Genomic DNA, 9,622 nt, shown 5'->3' with positions numbered 1-9,622 from the left:
CGTAAACGCGCATGCGTGTTTGACAGATTTACAGTGTCGGCGCAAGTACGTCGCGTTGTGCGGTGCCCTCGCGTGTTTATCGTGCTCGTGAAAACGTGATTCAAATTTAGATGACAAATTACAAAGAAGGACGCGTTCTTTTGTTTCCAGCTTCCTGCGGTGAGTTACCTCTTTTTTCTTAATCATCGGACGACGATACGGTTCAAGGGACTAGGATGTATCGCGTGGATACGAAAAAGAAATTTGTTTATTGTACACGCTGAAGTTGTATCGGTACGGTCTTATTTTCTCCCGCATAACCTATATTGATTGTAAATTTCAGTTGTACATTTCAAGATACGAATATGGGTTTTCTATGGTTTCGGTTACGTTATCGATACAGCATTTCGTTATTTAGCTCTTATACGCCTTACAGTATATCCTTCGTTTACGCTTAATTTGCATGATGACGCAATATGCGAGAAAGTTACAAAACATCGTACAATAACGACGAAAGAAAATATCGAGAAAAGTTTGTTCCTTCGGAGCATGAGATAAAAGGGCCTCGACGGCTAGAGCTGCGCTACTGGCCACATCAGTGCGTACGTGGGCATCCTAAACCGCGACACGCGGTCATACACGTAAACTTTTTGTACGTTTACAACAGACTATCCATGACACTAATTGCTTCTACGTTAGCTTTTGCGTTACTACCGCGTTACGAGTCGCGTCGATCGAAATTCGTTATATTGAAATTTTCCATTTTCCGACACGGAATTATGTTTCGTCTTGAGAACAAAAGTAAAGGATATACATACTTATTATGTAAAAGTCTTTAAGGCTAACAAGTAGGTGGTACGACTGGTTATTCTAAATTCCGTATCGAATTCTCTTTCAATCGGTGAAAAGTAGTCGGTGAAGGAGTAGACACATTGGAGGTATTCGTTTCGCATAAACGACGTGTCCTTGACCTACCTTAACGTTCCTTAGCAACCGCTGGAGGCACGCTTAAACAATCGGTGGCAACTAAGGGCACGTAACCTCACCCACGTATACCTCGCCATGACGATGACCGTGAGAAATCGTATCATCGTTGCACGTACTTTTTACCACATAGAGATACAAGTACGTCGTTCTCAGGTCATTTCTTGAAATACATTCAGCCTCGCAGCTCTCTTCTCTTATAGATGCGAAGAAAAAATACTAAATACGAAGATAACCTGTTTGCTAATTGATAACGACGTTATTTAACAACCTGTATTTTCATATTTTGAGATAAGAAATCTCATTATTTCAGAGGTAATTTTATTTTTACTCGATTAGCGCTAAATTTAATAAATTTAATAAATAAATCCACTTTTAGTCGATTTTACGTTAGTTTAAAAAAAATTCGCTTCTTTTTTCCCTTTTTTTTTTTTTTTTTTTTTATTACCTTACAAGCAATTAAATCCATTTCGGAATAATACGTACTATACGTAATAACAGTAGAGTAAGCTTGCCAAAAAATGAAATCGGGACGAATTAAACGTTTTCTTTCAATCGTAAAGACTTTTAATTTAAACCAGTTTTGCGTATTAAGGATATCGATAATAATATCCCGATTGTCTCGCTTAGGAAAAAGCTAAATACATTCTGCCGCGTTATAACATACTGAAAAACGTTTATTGTAAAAGGTATATTTATGCACGTAAATATAGACGCTGGTCCGACGAGATACGGCGGATTGCGTGGTGGATCACGGCCGGAGTCGGAGCAGGCCTTCGAATTTCCAAACGAGCTCAGGCCCCAGACCGGATATTGGCCAACATAATGCTTTTTTTTAACGCACTCGATTCTGCCACTTACGTGGGTGCCGGTTGCTTCGTTTCGCGGCTCGATGATTCAAGCCGATCCATGTATGTCAACGAAAAACACGGCGGCTCGCCGCGTTCCGGAAACGATACATCTCGATAATATGCGTCAACCGTCCGATAACGTAGTTACGTAGACGTGTTTTACAAAATTTTGTTTTTAATATCGTTTATTATAAGTCGAAGTTGCCCAAGCGCTCGTACGTATGAAACTCGAGAATCGTTGGACATCTTCGATTCGAAGTAGCCACGTAAGCGATGCAGACGTTTTCGATTCTTCTTTCTTAATGGTCCGAGCAATAATCAACGTACTGGATTTTCGGGTACTCACGATCGCATTCGTACTTCGCACCTATGCTTCTTTCACCCGTGTCTCAAAGGGAACCGCGGAACATGACTAGAAAGAAATCTCAAATGATAAGCTTGTGGCGAGCTACCTTTTTCCTACCTATCCGACAGTAGAAATCTCGCAACATTCTTTTTCAATATCCCGCGATTTAAAAGTAACGACGTGTGATCGTATTACGTACTTTTATTCTCGCTACCGAACCGAAAACGCTTCAAGCTGAATAATGTTTTGAAATCAAGTTATTCGAATTCAAACGTATCTAATCCGGATAAAGACTAAGAGCAATCACGATATACATGTGTATATAAGCGTACGTGTGTATGTATTACGAAAATGTTCTCTTCTCCGTTCGGCCATCGATTAGTTTCGCATCCTTATTTTATTTGTCGGTTTGTCATATTTTTATCTCGCACGTTAATTTAACGCCTGTTAACGACCTATGAATATACAAGCGGAGCTTAGCTTTGCCAATTGAAATGTTAATCGTAGTTGATTCCTGTTTCTAGAATTTAAATTGCGATTTCGGTCCTTTCGATTCTCGCGCGATATTTCGCCAGCTATCGGCGCAGAAATTTTATCTTCGTATACGGTTTGAAACGTCTTCAAGGCTAAGGTATGTTTGTTACGAACAGAATTTCGATAGCGTTGCTCGCAACCGCCGCGCCGTTCATCTTCCAGGCCTTATTTTCGACGATAAAAAGAGTTTTGGATGGTTTTACGAGTCGCTTGGGCCTGACGAGTTTTTCATCGTTACGCCTAGTGTTTTCCATCGATTCCCCGACGCATTTTCGCATACGTACGTCTTCCTGTTTCTGTTTCGTCTGTCTTCGTTACCTTTCCGTCAAAGATTATTTCTAAAACAACTTACTATTTCGATCATTCCGTAAAAAGCCAACGATTTACTCTAGGAAGGACGATACTCCGCTCGAGGAATCGATAACTCGGCCTCCGATAAATCGTGATAAACGATGTTTAGAATCGTATCTACCGTAGTACGAAAGTTGCGTAAATAAAACGGATATTAATGAATTCGGAAAGTCATCGACCAACCGTCGTGATTGCGAAAAGTTATCGTTGATTCGAACGAGTACACTGGACGCGCGACCTTCGTTCTTTAACGACGAATCTCTTTTTCCCTTCTTTCCGATATACGTACACACGTATCGACCTCGTGAAAATATCCAAAAAAAAAAAAAAAAAAAAAAAAAAAAAAAAAAAAAAAAAAAAAAAAAAAAAAAAAAAAAAAAAAAAAAAAAAAAACAAACAAACGCAATTGCCCGTAAAAGTCGTTAATAAGAATATTCTCGCAAATGGCAAGGTTTGTCGCGAGTTACGCACAGAACGAGAAAAGTTGTCGAACTATTTATGTCGAAGTTCTTGTGGAAATTCGATCGATTAATTATCTATCACGTCATCTACAAACTACTTGTTTCTGTTTATCCGGTCTACAACTCAGAAACTGAACTGGTTGAAGACTGGTTAAAGAACTTTTAAAATATTTTACATTCGCGGTATTATAATATTCTACGATATACTGTACGTATCTGTAACTTGTAATTATATCTGTCGAGAAATAGATAAACAGCGGCATACTTTTGTTTACACGGTCTCCGAAGCCGAAACGTAGAAGCCGTTCCGGCGTAAACTAACGATACCTTACCATAGCAGCCGCGATTCTTCGAGCAAATTAACACTCGAAGTCGAGTGGACGATTTGGTGGATCGATCGATCGAAACGTTAAAATCGTATTTTATACCACTGAAAAATTTTCTCTTGCGAACAAACCTGCGCCAACGGCAAAATCTAACACGGTTTCCAAGTATCTATATAGGTTTACAAATTTCGCAGATATTTGGTGGGCGAACCGATAACGATCGTCCGGTAGATAGGTGGAATATCGGTGGAGAATACGCGACACGTCGCAGCTTGTCGATTAGCTTAGCCGCGGCTCTTTGCGAGGCGTGTACACTGTGCACGTACCAAAAAGATCGGCTTGATCGTGATTCAATTATACCCAGGAACTTACTCATCGAAAGGTATGCGACGCTGACTCGTTCTTCGAAGACAATAGGACACGACGACGAAAATATCGTTGTCTCGATGATTCAAAAATTCGTCAACTTTCGTAAATATTTGAAAGATTTGTGCAACGGTTGCACGATTTCCTGTGTCACGAACACTTGTTTTGGAAAAGTATGACTAGTTGTAATCTCGTGCTACGTATTTACGCGGCATCGCGTGAGATCTATTACCGATTATTATACGTAGATAAAGCGAGTTAGATCGTTGCTTATTAGATGGTCGACGAACCAAGATCTCGCGGCATTTGAACCTTTGATCGATCAACTGCAACGACCGAAGAACGTGACAAATCTTTATCTATGGTTAGGTTGATGTAAAACTAGACTCTCGTTGCATGCTGTTGAGAGATATTTCACGAGAAATTGCGTAAGATTCGACGACATCGTTCGTAGCGCTTTTGTTTTTAATCGGTGGAGTTTAGACAGCGATGAAGATAAAACGAGAGAGAGAGAGAGAGAGAGAGAGAGAGAGAGAGAGAGAGAGAGAGAGAGAGAGAGAGAGAGAGAGAAGTACTGTCCTTTCTCGAAAGAATATAATTGATTACAATTTTTTTTTTACTTTATCCTACGTAACTTCTATGACGAATAGTTTGCTTTGATAACAGCATAATGACAAGTCGAACAAATTTACAAACTTTATAACGGTATACTGAAAGTAGGATAAATCTAAGATAAAAATTTAGAAGAGAAAACACGCGACTAACGTTTGAACCTTATGTAGCAAAGTTCTTCCATCCGATTTTTTGATTTTTATAAAAATCGTATACCGTCAACTTTATACGTAATAATAGAGAGTCTCTTAAGTACGCTCGTTTCTCTTCCGTACGTATATTCGCTATTTGCATTTACATTTATATATTGCCTGTGTAAGGTAATATGTATATGTCGGGTTAGGTGTAGCTGATCGGCTTCCTTCCTAGCGTCGCGTATTCCCCTGCTTTTCGTTCCGCATCCTCTTGCGGCACGCCGTCGCTCTATACCCGGAGGCCCCACACTTGGTGGCACTTGGACCCGAAGTCCGATGGCCTGCTTCTTTTAGTTCCGCGGTCTTTTAGTACCACCAGTTACCGACCATCCTGTATATCTACACATATATGTATTTATCATGTAAACTAGAATAAAAAATTGATCCGTATACCTTTTTGACTTTACAAAATATCGCGTCAACTCTATAGAAAGTGGTTCCAGTAATCCTGGATGTACGGAAAAATATCGGGATGTTTGCCAACTCTTCGTCATTTAAAAATAAAACGATGTATCGTTCCGTTTTAAAGAGTATCGTCGTACTTTATTGAATTTTTTCACAAAACATCTCTCGAAAGAGATAACGAAATAAAGATTGTTAGAAAGAAAGAAAAAAGCGCGAGACATTCAAATCGTACTACTTACGTACCGATTTTCAATATTCGATATCGCGCGGAAGAAACTGTAACGAAACGACACGTGTAACGTTACGACGGAACCTTTATAGCGTTCTATCCTAATTTCGTACAGAGACCGTAGAAAGCATAAATAGCAAAGAAATTATACTTTACACGGTACGATGAATTTTCGCGCAACGTACATTTCCCTTGTCTCGATACTGACGTATGTTACGACGATAAATTATAAAGGGAATTGCGTGTAATCGCATTTAGAAAATCACGCTTGAACATTTTGTTCAAAATCTGCAAATGTTACCGAATTTTTGTGTGGAAAAAAAAAACGATGGAAAATGGACTTGATATTTTGTACGATTCGCATCTTTGCCTCTGAACCGGTCATCGATGTTAACAATTTCCAAGATAACGAATTTCGTGATCATCGTCGTTTGGCGAATTTTTGCAATTTCTTTCGCAATGGCTCGTACGAACGGTCGATCGGACTGCAGACAGCAGTCGCGCGGCCATTCTCATGGTAAACGAGCCGGACGTACGATTATGTTCACGGTCGAAACTATTTTTGCGGATGCCTCACGAGACGGGCCGATGCGATGGAGAGGAAAAAGTAATGACGTAGGCAATCGTTGTAAAAATTGTTACTTCCGACGACTACAAGCTGACGCGCTTTTGTCGCTCGAGACTTTTATAAATAACGCATGGCTGATCGAATATAACGTTTCGATGGAAAAGGGACGAACGGAGACGCGATGCCGATGAAAAATCGTCGATTAATTTGTCAGAAGAAAGGAACAAATCGATAAATCGATACAAGTGCATTTTGCGTTAAAACGTTTGCTCCTATTTCAATGTTCTACGTTTTATCGGAAGCTTTCGCGTTACTGGTACGACGTAACGAACTTTTCGAAATATTTGTATTATTACCTTGAATGCAATTTATCGTTATCTCACGTTCGTTTTATTCGATAAGTCGTTATCGCTCGATTTATAAAATCCCGAAAAGTATCGCAAAAGAAGAAGAGAGATACGTAAAAAAGAAACGCGAATGGAACGTCCATCGAAGAAATGCGTACGATCGAGAGCCCGATCGTTTGAAAAAGAAGAAAGAGATCGTTACAACGCGATCGATCGACCACCAAACGCGACGCTCCGATAAAATAATCTGACGCAAGGCGCGAACGATCTTTCTTCTTTCTTCTATCGCTCGTCAGAAATAAGAAAAATAAGCAGGCAGATAAATTCTACGACAAAAGTTACATTTTCATTCTACAGTTTAAATCGATGGCGAAAACGAAGGAACGAATAAAACGGAATACGATTCACGAGTCTCAACTCGGAGGTAACGACTCGGAACTTTCCGGCAAATTCTCTCCGCATTTTTCCTTCTCGTTAACTATCTCGTTACAAATCCGCGAAAGAAAATACGCGAATAATTTCACGTTTTAAAAACTCTAAACTAGATTTCCACGGTGTATCCGATGTTCCAATATAATGTTCCAATCGAGTCCTTCGATTCTCCGTTATATCGCTTTGTTTTCCGCTTTTTCTTAATTTTACCAACGAGACATTCGAGACAACGCGTATTTTGCGTTATCGCTGGCAAATTATGCACGAACGCGAACCTACGAGGAACAAAGACGCGGAACGATATTATAATTATCTTCGTGGCTGTTTCTGACCTTCGATTACAAATTTTTACCGATGACGCGCGTAAAAGCGGACAATAACGATTACGGTTACGAAAGAAGTTGGGTTAAAAAACTTAACCAACAGCAAGACGACATTTGCATAGGAAACGTTTATATCGTAAACCTTGTCGCCTGTCTATTACGCGTCTGGATCGGCAAATTTATAATCCACGATTTTTTACACCGCTGGCAGTCGTACAATTTCTAACGTCGTTGTGGGACCGATACTCGAGTTAACCACTACGATACGTTCGAGAATATTTAACTTGTTATTTTCGACGTTGCTTGGCATTGCCGTTTAACGCGTACGGTATTCAAACATGCCGTCTCATCGGAGAATACACTGGTGATTTTTTCGTTTGCAAACCCGGCGTCGGGGCGGCCATAAATCGCGAGGAGGGAATTATCGCGAACAAAGGAGAGGAGGTTTGCAACGGCTGCACGAAATTGTGTAACGAGCCGAGTACAACTTTACCACGCAATATCAAAGGTCTGTTACTACGCACCTTGCCGCTACGTGCGATATAGCATGCGTCCAGGCAGCGGCCGTTCGATCTTTCGTTCCGTCGCGGTGTCGCGTCGCGTCGCGTCGCGTCCTTCCTTTAACGCACTAAAATTCACACCTGTCAGGCAAATTAGTAGTATACCGTCGTTTCGTTACGTCGATGGACATTTGTGCGGGAAAATCATTTTAATTCTCTTTTATTTAATTCTTCGTTTAATTCTCTTTCGTCGTTACAACGTACGATCGTGCAATAGTTTCTATACGTTTCGTCAAATATCGATTCGTTCTAATTACGTAACAGCGACTTTGCGTAACGTACTCGATCGCTTCTCGCTAAGTTGCCAAATTTTCCAAGCAAACTTCTATAATTTTATTTCGATCTTATCTCTGCTACCGAACTACGCAAGTAGTAAACGATTACTGCAAATCCTTCTTCAAGTATCGTCCGTCTTGTCGATCGCACGATATCGACTCGTGCCGATCGTAATACCTATATCTCGTTGCCCGCCACTGCATCGCTGAATTTTACAGATAATTAGTCTTAGCAATTTCCAGTCTGCGTTTTAGTCGTCCTAGTATCTAGCCCCATCTTTCTTCTTTACGTTGACGAACGTTAAGCGTTCTTTCGTAAAATATCAAATGCACGACTTACGCGTGACAATACGCAGTCCTTGCTATTTTACGATTTACCGTCAGATTTTACATATAAATAATTTTATTTTATCTTTGCTTTGTTCTCTATTTGTTTGCAACGTATAGGACGTCCAACAACGATTCCTATAATATCGAAATATCGATTCGATAAAACACGCTCGATGACTTCTTTTTTTTAATATCGATTCGCGCCAATTACACGAGACGCGGCGCATCGCCCCCACCGTGCAAGTCGCCGAGCTTGCTTTTCGTAAGAGGGAACAACTATCGTGGTGCAACGTCTCGTTTAATCAATTCGGATTGCATCCGATTACAAAAACTGGCTTTTAGATATCCGATTCCACTGAATCGTATCGTTCTCCTTTTTCGCAACTCGGAGCGCAACGTTCTGTGTAAGCGGCTATCGAGCGAACGTAAATAACAAAATAATCATAAATACTAGTCTCGATGTTCCGTAAAAATCTCCATCTTTCGCGATATTACAACGGTTATTGCGATCATCTTTGTCGACGTCGCGATACGATTACGATTCTACGCGAAAGTATCGCCAATTTATACATAGATAAATAGGTAGGTAGGTAGGTACGTAGGAAATTATCAGCGATACTTGGCAGGCTAGTAACGATGATTTATAATACCAATCCCGACAACTGCCATTTCTCTTTTCCTCGATGTTTATTTGCTTTGTAATTTATTACCTGTTTATTACCTGTACCAACCTGGAGTTTTACATCGAAAAGTATTACGCGTCGTATTAAACGGCTAATATAAAGATATACGACGGAGTCAGGTTGGCACTTTGGGGCGTTCTACGAACCTTTACTTACTTTACCGTCGCGGATGTGCTTAGTGTTTAGCAGTGCGAATGTGGGCACTACAAGAGGCTATGAGTAACGGCAATAGGATGTCCGAGATGATGGTGACAACGAATCCAAGTTCGATAACGAATCCACGGTCCACGGGAAGACCAGTATCAGCGTGACTTACTCGGCAATTCGCTCAACGACTAAGTAACTGAAAACTCCCTGAATCCAGATGATACCTACCCTTATATACTCCTGTCCCCGTTTCTCGGGTCAATCCTTGTCTTTAAGGAGATCATTCCGTACCTCTGTCAGGTACGCGGCCCTCCCGTGA

General features: G+C 40.5%; 2 protein-coding genes across 2 annotated transcripts in view; both read left to right on the top strand.

The window, feature by feature from the left end:
- LOC126869407 (probable RNA methyltransferase CG11342) overlaps positions 1–9,622 on the top strand; it is a 43,101-nt gene that overhangs the window by 1,189 nt on the left and 32,290 nt on the right. The window lies entirely within an intron of this gene.
- The window catches only part of LOC126869408 (chromatin complexes subunit BAP18), a 44,016-nt gene continuing 34,407 nt past the window's right edge, over positions 14–9,622 (top strand). The window contains exon 1 of the mRNA XM_050625896.1: positions 14–159. The gene's annotated coding sequence lies outside the window, so the exon portion shown is untranslated. The remainder of the gene's footprint in view (positions 160–9,622) is intronic.

The sequence above is a fragment of the Bombus huntii genome, chromosome 9 (genome assembly GCF_024542735.1).
Source record: "Bombus huntii isolate Logan2020A chromosome 9, iyBomHunt1.1, whole genome shotgun sequence".
Classification (NCBI taxonomy): domain Eukaryota; kingdom Metazoa; phylum Arthropoda; class Insecta; order Hymenoptera; family Apidae; genus Bombus; species Bombus huntii.
This window is presented reverse-complemented; position numbering and strand designations above follow the sequence as displayed.